The sequence below is a fragment of the Lolium perenne genome, chromosome 6, assembly GCF_019359855.2.
Source record: "Lolium perenne isolate Kyuss_39 chromosome 6, Kyuss_2.0, whole genome shotgun sequence".
NCBI classification, from domain to species: domain Eukaryota; kingdom Viridiplantae; phylum Streptophyta; class Magnoliopsida; order Poales; family Poaceae; genus Lolium; species Lolium perenne.
Window position 1 is genome coordinate 69,801,307 of NC_067249.2, and position 15,180 is coordinate 69,816,486.

At 40.9% G+C, this 15,180-nt stretch overlaps 1 long non-coding RNA gene across 2 annotated transcripts; it reads left to right on the forward strand.

Annotated features, from left to right (window-relative positions):
• The first annotated feature begins 1,055 nt into the window (after positions 1-1,055).
• On the forward strand, positions 1,056-5,956 carry LOC127307620 (uncharacterized). Of its 2 annotated transcripts, XR_011746915.1 has the most exons (4): positions 1,056-2,249; positions 4,427-4,528; positions 5,265-5,445; positions 5,532-5,956. It is a non-coding gene; the product is annotated as an uncharacterized lncRNA (long non-coding RNA). The 2 variants fall into 2 exon arrangements; XR_011746914.1 differs by having other exon boundaries at positions 1,061-4,528.
• The last annotated feature ends 9,224 nt before the right edge of the window (positions 5,957-15,180 follow it).

Sequence of the window (15,180 nt, forward strand, 5' to 3'; positions counted from 1 at the left end):
TGTACTCTAAAGTTGTCTAAGCACTTTTAATTTTGACTAAATTGTGACCAAAAACCACGCAAATGGCCAGTTATAACACTAACTGGAATGAAGAGAGATTAACTTGCATCGGTTAATGCCACTGCATTGGCCATGTCACTATATCTTGCAGCTCATTTGCTTTGCATTGCATGTATTTTGTGTGTGCACACATTCCTTTTTCAGTATTGTTTACCCATGTCCCACAAACCTCTCTTTCTTGCGCGTGTGTTGAATTTGTATTTCAAGTTTCAAAGTAATTCGGCTGCACCTGGGATGCTTCTGTGGGTAGAACAAATTGCACCTACTGCGTGGTAATTCCCGCTTCTGCGACAGTTTTTATTCTTTCTTTGGGATATGGGAAATTCTTTCGGTGCATTGGTTAATATCTGAATTAACTCGTTATGAATTGGAAGATGCATGCAGTCCTGAATTCAGAACTCGAATGCTACCTTCAGCAAACAGAACTTCAATCAAGCAATAAAATCTTGTAGTAATAGACTTCTCCAGCAAACTTCAGTGAAGCAGTAACCATGGTGTATTGCAAACTCCTCCCCTGATTTTTCTAGTTTGTGCTGAACCTCAAGCACAAGTAACCAATTTGAGGTTGGGTGGTTAGGAGGGTGGTTGTACCCCCAGCCTACCAGAGTTCAAATCCTAGGTTTGACATCCGTGTGTCTCATTAAGGCGGAATATTCATTTAGTGGGAGGCAACGTTCCCGTCGACAGCGAGGCGCCAGTGGTGACTTCGTCAATTTCAAGATCCCCGCCGACTCAGTCTTTCAGAGGTGCTCATAGGGGTAGGGTGTGCGTGTGTGCGTTCATAGGGTGAGTGTATACGCGTGTATGTGAGCATCTGCGTTGTAGTGTGTTTCTCAAAAAAAAGTAACAGCCTAATAACACATTTTTTATTTACATAGGGTTTAGGGGTGAAATGAAAATGACACAGGTGAAACCTGATGATATGTGTAGTGTATGGGCTTTCTCTTCTCCCGTTATCTGGGCTTCAGTGGCACTCCCTCGCGGACTGGTTTCTACTAGCTTTCTCCCCTGTGCTTTGGTCTTTTAGGTCGTGACTGCTGTTCCAGTCGAGATCCACTGCATCCAGCTAGGGCCGCGAGATGAAGCCCAGCCTCCGCCGCCGCCCCAGCTCGCCGGCGGTGGAGCCTCCGCCCCTGGAGAACGACGACCTCCTCGACAAAATCCTCCTCCGCCTCCCTCCGCTACCCTCCTCCCTCCCGCGCGCCTCTGCCGTCTGCAAGCGCTGGCGCGGCCTCGTCTCCGACCCCCGCTTCCGTGCACACCACCGCCGCAACCATCCCCTCCTCGGCTTCTTCATCGGAGGTTATCACAACCTCGTCTTTTAACCTCTCCTGGATGCCCCCAATCGCGTCCCGCAGGACCGCTTTTCCTTACCCATCGAAGTCGCTGACGGCTTCCTGCCCATTGGGTGCCGCCATGGCCTCATGCTCTTCCAGCACTCATCGGAGAACCAGCACAGGCGACCATCACAGGCGACCAGCACCGCCTAGACATCCCCCCGTGGTTCGACACGGAAAACCCATTCAGCGCGGCGGTGCTTCGCGCTGCTGGAGAAGTCCACCACTTCCAGGTGGTCTTGGTAGGCAATAGCGGAATGCAACATACACAGGCGGCCGCCTCCGTTTACTCGTCGGAGACCGTTGTATGGGGCAATCTCATCACATCCGAGGATTTTAGCGGTTATGTACCCAACTAGGTTTATCTGGCCATACCCCCTGTGATGGTTGGGGATTCCCTATACTGGTTGGTTACTGGGAATTCTTCCTTTGGAATGCTTGAATTTGATTTGGATAGGCAGAGCCTAGGTTTCATACCTATGCCGGGGAAAGAGACTCTTTCTGGTGGCACGGGCTATCGCGATATTTCGGTACTGACAGAGGGTGGTGGACTCGGTTTCCTCTTCGTGTCGGGATTCAGCGCCCAATTATGGAAGAGGGAGACGGATTGTGATGGTGGTGCTTCATGGGTGATCGGAAGAACTATTGCACTTGACAAGCTACTTTCCATGAATTCAAAGAACAAGAGAGAGAACTCATTCATTCTTGGGTTTGCTCAGGAGAATAATGTGGTGTTACTGCGGACATCTATCGGCATCTTCACCGTCCAGCTTGAATCGTTGCAGTTCAAGAAACTTTCGCATTCCAACTTCTGGCATCGCTATTATCCATTTGAAGGTGTCTATACTGCAGGTATACGAAATCAAGTTATCTGATATTCTCGTATTATTATTGTCAGTTCAAGTCAGAGGTAGCAAACGCTTTAGCTGTTTAATCTATGGGTATGCTTAAAATAAAAGTGAACACTATGATTGTTAAAAAAAATACTTGAGGGCAAATTGCAAATTCATTGAATAATAATGGAACTAAATTTTAGTAATGCATGTCTCCTTTTTTTTTGAGAGCCAAACAATTCATTATATAATCACAGAGTCATTGTTACAATCATGAGCTAGGGCCTTGATCACGCTTACGGTGAAAACACTGTCCCAGACAGAGTCTACTCGAGTTTTCCTAATATAAGTGGCCAACTCATGGGTTACACAGGTTTGAGAACATTTGGCAAAACAACATTTCCAGTCATTTTGTAAAGAAGCAAGAGACATAAAATCGTGTATAGAAATTCTCCAGGGACTAAGTGAGGCTTCAGTTTCATTGATTTCTTTGATGATCAGGTGGCAGTCGCTCTAAAAAATCACTGAGCTTCTGGTCCAGTTAACGGCTAGCTTTGCACCTTCCAATAATGCAATAGCTTCAATCTCCTACGCGCTACAGCAGTTTTTAAGTACTTTAGCTGCGGCCACAATTGTTTCTCTGCAGTGATCTTGAATTACGGCTCCCACTGCAGGCATACCGGTTCCATTAACAACATTAGTTTTTAACCACCCAGGCGGTGGTGGTTCTCAACCACTTTGATCAGTGAAGTTGATATGTCCGCCATTTTGTTCCCTGCTGGCTGGTTCTATATTCATCACCGTTTTCTTCCCTTTGTAATCTGTCCTGTCATCTAGGAATGCATCCCCTTCAGCTGCAGCGTTAATATGACAGGTAGAATTTATAGTGGCTGCATATGAGGTAAGCAAGTTTACCGATTGGTCAATTGTGGCTTTTCCTTTAGCATGCACATTGTCATTTCTAAGATGCCAGGATCTCCATAGAGTTAGTCGAATCCCCTGGTGCATCTCCCTTTACGTGTTCTCCAGGAGGATCAGCAGCCAGTCCCCACCAGATTTAGTGAACAAATCCTTTGAGAGGTCCCAGAATTCTCCCATTCTAGATCGTAGAGCTCTAGCCTTGGTGCATTGAACAGTGGCATGGTGACTATCTTTGGTTTCCACTAGACAGATGCTGCAAGTGCTCCGAAGCTCAAGTGTTCTTCTCCACTTATTTATTTTTTGTGTTGGAAGGTCGTTGTAGGCCAGACGCCAACTGAAGACACATACTTTGTTCGAAACTGGAGCTTCCAGATACTTCTCCACATCTTCCTTTCACCATTTGGAGCTTTGCTATTTGCAGATGGTTGCTCATTCTTTAAATTTTCATCCAGTTTGTAAGCACTCTTGACAGTAAATTCCCATTTTTTTTCATAGTGACAGGCAATGGTATCTTTGGTTCCATTTGTTGGAACTTTTATTTTCATGATCTCTTCAGCATCATGTGGTAGGAACATCGATTGGATAAGCTCTTCATTCCATCCATTAGTTCCATTTCCAAATAATCCTCTGACTTTTTCTTATTCTTGGGTCTATATTTTCTTCCGTGATCTTCAGTGCTTAAGAGTTGTATAATTTAGATTGTATTAGTGCATAACTGCAACTCAGATGTTTCTCACGATGAGATACTCAATTGTTGGAAACTGGAGACAATTACATTAAGAACTTGATTGAACCAATTCAAATGTCAATGCACATGGTTTGATATTTATGCTATAGCTTTTGGCCTTTAGAAGAGTCCTACAGTCCATTTGTGCCAGAGAGGCTAAATTTATGTAAGATAATATTCAGGATCACTTCCGTTTGTAGAATTTGTTGTTATGAATATATTTTATTTTATCCAATATGGCAAGAACCGAGAAGAGTAATTTAGATACCTCCCTTCCTATTGGCTAATAGCGTGTTCTTGTTTTTTTTAATCTTATCATATTAGTGACTATATTCTTTTTCACCAGAAAAGAGTATAAAATGTAGTAATGTTCCTTATATTAATTAGTAGAGTTGGTTTTATTTTTCTATTCCTAATGTTTCATCAAACCTGAATTGTGTTTCTCAAATTGCCGATGTTTGTTCATCTCAATATCTCGTTAATGCCTCACTCCCTCGTTTTACTCTTTCTTGGAATGTCATTGATCCTTGACTTCTTATTCTTGTAAGCCACGGGCAATGGTGGTGGACAAGGTGGAGCTGAACTTTTGCAAAATATATAAGATGTTTTTTTTTTCTAGGCAGACATGCTGTGATGGATTGATTGAGCAGGTAACTGTCTGTTGGTAGTAACATACTGATTTGTTCTCCCATTCCTTTCCTCTGTGGGTATTTTTTTATGCTTTTGTTGGTTTTTATATTCAGTGATTTTTTTCTGTAGTTTCATTTAACTGTCTATCAAGCTTGAGGACGATTTATTTGTTGTTATATTAATGCAAATAATTGATAAATTATGACACCTTAGTATTTTGCTTCAAACTTTTCCTTTATCAGTATGGGCTTCGTGTTTCACATTATTGCTTCTTTATGGAAAACGTTTCACATTATTGCTCATTCATCATCATTTAACACCTACTGCTCTCTTGCAGCAATTGTTACAGTTATGCTATGCTTAGGTTGTTTGGTACTTTGGTTAACTATTCTTACACCATTTCTTTAGTCATTCTAACTTGCTTAACCTCCAATATAGTTTGTCTGATCCAAACTACATGTTGGTTGTTGCGGTTCTTTGTGTCCAGTCTAATTTCTTCGATTTTGTCCATTATATACGTGTTTACATACCGACGGGGTGATTAAAATGACATGACTAGATTCATATTTACCACGGGTTTCTTCATGATTAGCAAACGTTTTGTTTGTGATAGTGTGCAGAGTAAAACAAAGTTGTCTATTTGGAGCAAAGCTAATATTTACTGTTTGAATCATACAAAAGCTGTGAGATGTTTAGTTGCTTTTCCTGAATGAATATTACAAATCGGTTTGACTGGTGCCATTGGATGCTATGCAGATTGTAGGTGTATGCCATGAGCTAGTTTTCGGTGGCTGAGATTCAGAATTGGCTTGTTTGCTATAGGTTCTTCCACTACCATGTGCTCCACGAGGAAATGGTCCTTCTATATATCATGATAATCTTAGGGATGCTAATTATGCATCCTTTCAAGATAGTGGCCACAGGTGAAGCAGCCAAGGTACGCAACTCTCAACGAACTGAATCTTCTACATTGTCTTAAACACTTGCTGACGAGTACATACCACTAACATGATTTTTGTCCAGCTAATCATCAGTGAATGCGGCGAAAGGCTGGTGGACTTGAAGGAGCAGAAGAGGTGTACCGGGCCGTAACCATGGCGCTGCTGGAGATTAATGAGTACAATGCCGATGCTACGTTGTCTCTGAGCTCTGGAACAACAAAGCGAACAAAAAAGGCAGCTTGTTTCATTTTAGACATTCAGGAGATTAGTCGGTCTCCTTTTTACAAGTTATCTTCTATTATGTGGGTAAACTGGAAGTTGTCTTATGTTCTATCCTGAGAGCACACTATTGCATCTCCCTCTTATACCATTCAGGAGACTGGAGCCGTCTGACTTTTTTTCTCTGCAAAGAACCAACTGAAGCCACCATTTTTGGATCCTGCAACTGATATTATATACAGAAATGTTAAGCAGACTGCTCTTGAAGTACTTTGCATTAACTTGGCTTCTTACTTGTACTCTGAAGTTGCCTAATCGCTTTTTATTTGATCAAATTCTGACCAAAGGCCAGGCCAATGGTCATTTGGAACACATACGTCATTTCTGTTTCTCCCTCCGATACATATTAAGTGTTTGTGGTTTTCAAGACGGAGTTGGTCATTGTTCATGTGGGGATTTTTGATTAAGAAAGCCAGTAACAGTGTATACTGGCGAATTTCATAGGCCTGCAACAGTATTTGATCCTAAGCGAGAATATTAAATGAGCATTGGATTTGTGAAGTTTACGACCGTAATTTCTTGGTGTGAATTACTCCGTAACACTACTACTAGTTCAATCTTGATTTGATCCGGTTTCTGTCCACAAATTTCCTCAGTTAAAAATAAGTGTCTAGATACATCTGTATCTAAAAAAAGTTGACACACTTGTTTTTGGATAGAAGCAGTATTTGATTCATCCATGATGGGTAATATTGAGATCCTGACTGCCGTGAGCTGTGTAAAGCGAGACAAAGGTCAAGGGAAAAAAAGGTAGTATTGTAGAGCGTGATTCAAGTACTGCATACTTCCATGCAATGCAGTTACAAATCAAAGGAGAAGGAAGACAAAATTTTATTTGTCCTAAAAATGACGGTTCTGAAATTAATGATATACAAGATATGCCTGAGGTTGCTATAGATTTCTACAAATATCTCTTTGGTAAGGAGGAAATAATGAATATTGATTTAGTAAAATATTTTTTGGAAAAGGAGGAAAAAGTTTCAGATGAAGAGAATGATTTCGTAGATCATGTTATTTCAGAGGTAGAGGTGAGAGAGGCTTAACTGATCTGATGAATATTTTTCATTATTTTGATAATGATGAAGCAGATTTATTTAGACTCGACTTTGCAATGTTGACTTTGATTCCTAAAGGGGACGATGCGACTTCTCGGAAGAAATATAGGCCTATCGTTTCAACAAATTGTAGGCCTTTTTTTGTGCAAAAGTTTATACTAACAGGTTCCGCCAGTGGCAGAAAGGAAAAGGTTTATATTAGAGAGCGTGGTGTATGCACACAAAATCATCCATGATGTGCATAGTAAAAATAAATATGGTTTAGTGCTAAAACTTAATTATAAAAGGGCTTTACTATAGTGTGGACTGGTCCTTCTTGGGTAAAATGTTCTTTTTGTAAAGAGGATTTAGCCAAGAGTGAAGAAATAAAATAAAAAATTTGGTGCATGGGGGTCGTGCGGGTGTAAGGATCAATGTCTATGAGAGTCACTTTTTCCTAACATACAGGGCGATCCTTTGTCGCTGGTACTGTTTAATTTCGTGGCGGATGTTTTCACTTGTATGCTTATTAAAGTGGTTCAACAAAACAAACTTGATTTCTGGTCTTCTTCATAACTAGTTGAAGTGGATCCTGAAGTGGATCCTGCCTCATTTTGAGCAGGTCTCTGGTATTAGGATTAACTAGTTGAATGCCCGTGCGTTGCTACGGCTTCTCGTTTTTACTCAGCACACATATAATACAATAAATAATGTAAGCATGCACATGTAAAAACATAGTAGCACATAATATCTTAATAATAACGTTAAGATTCCACCTTGTTTAAACTATGCCATTTCACACTTGATTATGAGAGTACACCCATGTGTGGATTTTTCTGTTTCACTACTGTTAGGCATAATTTTAGGTAGCTATACTTTTGGGAACTTTAGAGATGAAACATAATGTTCTTATAGGGAGTAATTTTGCTAATTTAATGATTAACTAAAATTAATCTGAATCAAACCTAATTAGGTCATATTCTTATGAACCCAATGATTTCTAGGCCCATGTTCCGGATCAAATCTATTATTTTGTTTGTGTGAATAAGATATTATATATCTACTCCACCTCTATTCTATCTTTTCCATGCCTTACATTTCCATGGACGCTATTTTTTATTTAATTTGATAGGGTCCAACATTAAATTGTGCATGTCATGTACTCTCTTCTGTAATATGTCAGTAGGAACAGCCCGTAAAACATATCAAATATGCATTAATAATTTTCAAGGTTTATACTTTTGATTTCTACTATGAATTTCTGACCGACCGGTGCACAAATACTGAGAGAAAGAACAACAATAAAATGAACCATCTAACTACAAGTTTTAGAAGCTTGGTGGAAGAGAACCTTGAATATTAATACCTTTGTTGCACAATATAAGACATCTTGGTATGCTAACGGAGGTAATAGAGAAGTTCTGCAATGTAAATAAAAATTACTCTAAAAGAACTTTAGCAATGAAATCTCACGGCCTTGATCATGCATACAATCAATCCTTACAAAAAAAAATCAATCGTTGCGCTTCAATATGCAATCTCAACAAATGTTAACAAAACTGAAAGTAAACACAAGTAAATACAAATGTTAATAAAACTGAACTTGCAATTGTTTTTTCGAGCGGATTGGGGCACTGTTAGACTTAGGGTCTGAGGGAGTGACCACCCCGGTGCCATTTCTCCTACTTCGAACCATTGCCAGTGCTTAGCCTCCTCTCGCTTCTCTGTTAGCCATGGTACACTATCACTGCTCGTCCTCTTCTTTCTCCACCGGCGGCCGCTAGCACAATAATCCCTATGCGCGGTAACTACCCAGCTACACTGCATGTAATCGGGAAGGATGGCAGCTGCGGTGACGGCACCGACAAACGGAGCCACAAGGGTCTAGCTACACTACACAAAGTTGGAAAAGACGTCGTCTGCATCAAAATAAATAACGTAGAATAAATGCTAACATTCTGGGTATACACTGAAATAACATATCCTTATTTCAGTATGAAATAAATTATCATATATCCTACTTATGGAAGACATCTAGGACGCACCCTTTTAATAATGTATGTGAAATATTTGGAGGTTTCGCAACACCAAATTCTACACATGCACGAGAATGAACTTGCAACATAATTATCTCTTTTAATGTAGTTTGTAAACCTATGTGTAATACCCAATGACTACCAAAGTTCGCCAATTTTCAGTCTTAATATTGAGCCACCATAAGTATTAAATAGTCAATAACTAATTATACCTTTAACTAAAAATATCATCAAGGAGAATTTGGAAATCATTAGAGAAAGGATTCATTAGGACTTGAACATAAAAGAGGAAAACTCAAAGACCTTATGGATTGGAAAACTGAATGGGGAAATTTAGTCAATATGGACCACAACCATTTTTTTCTTCGCTTCCCTGCAAATTCAGAAACATAGTATGTGTAGTTTTTCGAATTTGTTCACACAACAACTACCAGAGAGGTGAGAGGTGAGAGGTCCTTTTAACCTGGATCATATCGTAGTAGAAGAAGTGGAAGTGCATCAGCGACAAATTAAGGATTAAACTAATCGTGACTGGTCCACAACTTCTTTGATCCATCTTCTCCACGACATCACGTTGTCGCCTCTAAGATACACTCACAGCGAGCCTCCCTGAACTTTCGCTCCATAAAGGGTGCCTCTAATATCTTCGTCTCTCATAGCCGCCGGTGCACGTCGGCTACCAGAAACTCCGACCGACGTCCGATCTGAAATTATGGACAAGATTGGACTAAATAATTAGAAGAATACAGCATGTACAGCTGAGAAAGATGCACTAAGGAAGAAATGTGCTATACCAAATTAGTATTCATGATTCAAATCAATAGTTGCCAAAAGCCCTAAAAAAATGCAGCCTATAATTCGCGAGAAATACTACTGTTCCTCAACTTCGGCAATAGTTTCATTCACATAATAAGGGCCTTCTTTATTATATGTAGGAAAAGATGGACGTAACTAACCAGTTGCATCACATTCCTAATTTCATCAGGCACAGGTAAAGCTCGTAGATTCTATGGGAGAGCCTCCTCTTAGCCTCCAGTACAACACAAGTTGATCGTCTATGATCTATCTACTCACCTCAGGCGCGGAGGTGGCGCGATGGAAACATTGCCATCCTGCATGACCTACTCCGTGGAAGAACTTGAAGTGGGTCTCGAGGCTTGGGCTGGTCTGCTAGCCTGACAACGATCATGAACCACCAAATCAGAAACGATACGACTGAGTTGTCGAGTACGCGCCATCGCCGATGCCACATGCACCCACGAATATACCTCACCTTGCATGGCCTACCTCTCTAAGTGGTAGTGGGGGTAGAAAACACTACATAGGTCACTTTTTTTAGAATTGAAGCAGGGGAATCGTCAGGCCATCCGAGCGGGTGGAAAATCTGTGGCGTGAGTTGGCGAGGGCAGTGGCGATTAGTATGGTCTGCCCCTCCTCTGATAACAAGGGAAGAACATATCTGATTTGATAGATTTGTCTTCAGGACACAAGCCAGCGATATTTTTAGTTACTTTCCATGTTTCTTTAAATTCCCTATTATGGATGAAGGAAAAGGAGGACGTATTCCATGTTTTTCTATGTCAGGGGGAGTTATTTCCCTTCCATGTTTTCTCAGGTTCTCGTGATTCTGGTGATCCCTGATTATTGGTACTACATAATATACTTCCATAATGGTTGACTCGCACGGATAGCATAGGACATCCAATGGCATGATTTCTCCGATGTTTGACATCAAACATTTTGATGACGTAATAAAGAAGATTGTGGGACTTTGTTTTTTTAGCAAGAAAACATATCTTTCCTAATTAATCGATTGCGTGATTTGCAGGCGGAATATGGACGATGTGTCACTACTTTTGGCTATTAAACATGCGGAAGATCTCATCCATTGATGAAAAATTGCACGGTTGTGATTGCTCCAATGTTTGATGTCAAAGTGCACATCATCCCCAACTGCAATATAATAATAAAGATTTAAATAAAAGTGACTTAATTCCAATTAATGTGTCTACGTGTGATAGTAATATCCCTGCTTAGGTTTTTGCGTGCAAGGTTGTGAGTTGCCTATAAAATATCTCGTGTGCCATTACATTTTGGTAAAATGAGAAAAGAGGATCTCCAACCAATTATTGATGCAATTATTAAAATAATTGCTTGTTGGAGGGGGAGACTTTTATCCCATGGCAGCTGGCTGGTTTTAATTCTCGCAAATGTTTCAGTGTATTTACTGGCTATCCTAAATTTTTCTAAATGGGCCATTAAAGAAATTAATTTCCAGATTGCTCATTGCCTCTGGGATAACTAGGGTCACTGATGACCCATAAGTATACGGGGTGTATCGTAGTACTTTCGATAAATAAGAGTGTCGAACCCAACGAGGAGCAGAAGGTGTTGACAAGCAGTTTTGATGAAGGATTCACTGTAAATGCTCACAGACAAGTATTCAGGGGGTTTTGATGTAGCAGATAAATAAAATACGAGTAAGTAAAATGCGAGAGAAATAATTGCAGCGAGTGGCCCAATCCTTTTTAGCACAAAGGACAAGCCGGTTTGTTTACTTATAATGACCAAACGTTCTTGAGGACACACGGGAATTTAGTCTAGTGCTTTCGATTCATACAGCTGATTAATCTTCATTGTTTTGATAAGTGTTGTGTGGGTGAACCTATGCTAATGCACCGTCCTTCCTAGGACTAATACATACTTGTGATTATACCCTTTGCAAGCATCCGCAAATACAAGAAAGTAATTAAGATAAATCTAACCACAGCCTTAAACTCTAAGATCCTGCTATCCCTCCTGCATCGATATACCAACGGGGGTTTAGGTTTCTGTCACTCCGGCAACCCCGCAATTGGCAAACGAGTACAAGATGTATTCCCCTAGGCCCATAAAGGTGAAGTATCATGTAGTCGACGTTCACATGACACCACTAGAACAATAACACCACAACTTAAATATCATAATATTGAATATTACTCAACCATAATTCACTACTAACATTTAGACTTCACCCATGTCCTCAAGAACTAAACGAACTACTCACGAGACATCATATGGAACATGATCAGAGGTGATATGATGATGAATAACAATCTGAACATAAACCTTGGTTCAACGGTTTCACTCAATAGCATCAATAACAAGTGGAAATCAACACCGGGAGAGTTTCCCCTATCAAACAATCAAGATACAACCCGAATTGTTACAGCGGTGACGAGGTGCAGCGGTGGAGATGGCGGTGATGATGATGGAGATGATGACGATGGTGATGGAGATGATGTCCAGCTCGATGATGGTGACGATGGCGTCGATTTCCCCCTCCGGGAGGGAATTTCCCCGGCGGATTCCTGCCCGCCGGAGAGCTCTTTTCTCTCTGGTGTTCTCCGCCCCGCAGAGGCGGCTGTGACTCTTCGCGACTATCCCCTGGGGCTTAGGTTTTTGGGGCGAAGAAGTACGCGAAAGAGAGGCGGCCAGAGGGGGCTGTGGGCCCCCTCCTCACAGGGCGGCGCGGCCAGGGAAGGGCCCGCGCCGGCCTATTAGGTGGGCCCATGGCGGCCCTCCTCGGCTCCCCCTTCTGGCTCCCTTCGTCTTCTGGAAAAATAGGATTTTTCGTATAATTTCCGTCAATTTCTGATCTTCCGAAATATTGCATTCTGACGGTGCTTTTTCCAGCAGAATCCTGACTCCGGTGCGCGATTCTCCAATAATCATGAAACATGCAAAATAGATGAAATAACATAAGTATCATCTCTAAATATGAAATATATCAATGAATAACAGTAAATTATGATATAAAATAGTGATGCAAAATGGACGTATCAACTCCCCCCAAGCTTAGACTTCGCTTGTCCCCAAGCGAAACTGAGCTCAGTAAACAAGACACATGTTTATGGAGTGAAGAGTCGATAAATAAAATACGGACAAGAAGCATCATATTAATTCACACAAGGCATTCTAGTGAATAACTTCCCAATATGATTCAACTTGAAACAAGTAAAAGGAGATCACAAATAAAGGTGCATAGGAAATCATAATTGGTGATGGCAAACTTCGTTCTTGGTCAAAGAACAGTTAACAGATTATATTTATCTATCGAGCGGAGCTCTTGTATTAAAGCTTATATAGCACAACTTGCATACTCAATCATAATAATCTCCTCATAATCATTGATAATCTTCAAAGCTATATTCATCAGATAAAACTTGTACTAAACAAGGAAGAATAAAAGGCATGATTAAATATATCACAATATAGATGGTTGGATCACAACAACTCAAATGCTTGCTTAAGATGGAGGGAAATAGGTTTACTGACTCAACATAAAGTAAAAGATAGGCCCTTCACAGAGGGAAGCAGGGATTAAATCATGTGCTAGAGCTTTTCAAGTTTTGAAATCATATAGAGAGCATAAAAGTAAAGTTTTGAGAGGTGTTTGTTGTTGTCAACGACCGGTAGTGGGTACTCTAACCCCCTTGCCAGACAAACTCTCAAAGAGCGGCTCCCATAAGGTTTTATTTTTGGTTGACACTCCTTCCAACCTTTGCTTTCACACACCATGGCTAACCGAATCCTCGGGTGCCTGCCAACAATCTCATACCATGAAGGAGTGTCTTTTTTTTATTTTAGTTTTATTTAGATGACACTCCTCCCCACCTTTGCTTTCTCAAGCCATGGCTAACCGAATCCTCGGGTGCCGTCCAACAATCACATACCATGGAGGAGTGTCTATTTGTAAAATTACAACAGTTTATTAACTTGGGACTGGGAACCCCATTGCCAGCTCTTTTGCAAAGTTATTGGATAAGTGGATGAAGCCACTAGTCCATTGGTGAAAGTTGCCCAACAAGATTGAAAGATAAGACACCACATACTTCCTCATGAGCTATAAAACATTGACACAAATAAGGAGTAATAAAGTTTTGAATTGTTTAAAGGTAGCACATGAAGTATTTACTTGCAGTGGCAGGAAATACCACATAATAGGTAGTTATAGTGGACACACATGGCATGGGTTTTGGTTTAAAGGTTTGGATGCACGAAAAACATTCCCTCTCAGTACAGGTCTTTGGCTAGCAAGGTTGATTAGCAAGTATAAGAGTTGAGGTAAACAAACAAATATACATGTGATAGAAACAATCATGCATCTTACTTGTAAACACAAACAATTTTAACTTCAGAATACCAAGCTCATAATTAATCAAGAAAGTAGTACAATGAACTAACATATCTACATGTATTTCTTCTCTATTCTTCTTAAACTCAAAGTGTTGTTGCTATTGACCAATGCTAAGTTTGCCAAAACCAAATAGATTTACTCAATGCTCCCAAAGTGATGCCAATACTAACAACAAGATCGATCACATAATAGAGATTGCAAACTAAAATAAGATGTGCAATATGTAAATGATAAAACTTCTCATTAATATTCCATAACGATAACTCACACCAAGGGATACATAGATAACCAACTAAAGAGAGATACTTCCATACCGCAGCACATCTTATATGATAACTTCCCTACTCATGATATGACACTACTTGATAATAAAAAGTAAAAGATAGTGATTATGTGATACCGCGGCACTCCCCCAAGCTTGGAACAAACCAAGGGGATGCCAATACCGATGATGAATTACTCCTTCGGTGATGATGGTGAATCCTTGCCATCATCAGACTTCCAAGGAGGAGGCTCTCCATCAACAAAAGACATCTTGGTCTCCGGAATCCTGAAACTAGCAGCATAACTTATGCGTTTAAACCTGTTTTTATACTCACAATTTTGATTCTGAACATCATAGAGTTGAGCTTGGAGTTTGTTGGTGGTGTCGTGAAGCGAGAAGATATCGTCCCACAACTGTGCAGTCTCCTTCTTGTGTCCATCAATAAGTTCAGACACAATCTTGTGAAAGATGTCCACCTCACGCTCAGCCATCTTCTTGTAGTTGAAGACCTCTTGTTCTAGTGTCTCCACCCTGTCTTCCAAGCTTCCTTCTCCTTTAGGACCCTGGACATCTTTGATCTGCAACTCTCCATCTACGAGCAGCAATTCCTTGGGGTGCATCTTCAGCTCGTTCATGTACGGGTTGACGACGTCCTCAAAGAAGCTGTCCTTCGAAGTTCCTGACGAAGACATGGTGGATCTAGATCCGATGCAGATCCTGACAGAAAACAGCTCGAAACAAAACACGGCGAGAAAACGATATACGGACCTCCAGGGGTCCAGGGGATTATATAGCAGTAATTTTTACGACAGAAGGAAAGTACCAGATCGAACAAGAGTCGGAGAGGGACAACGAGGCGGTGTCCTCATAGGGCGGCGCGGCCAGGCTGGGGCCCGCGCCGGCCTATGGGGGCACGCCCTCGTGCGTCTCCTCCACTC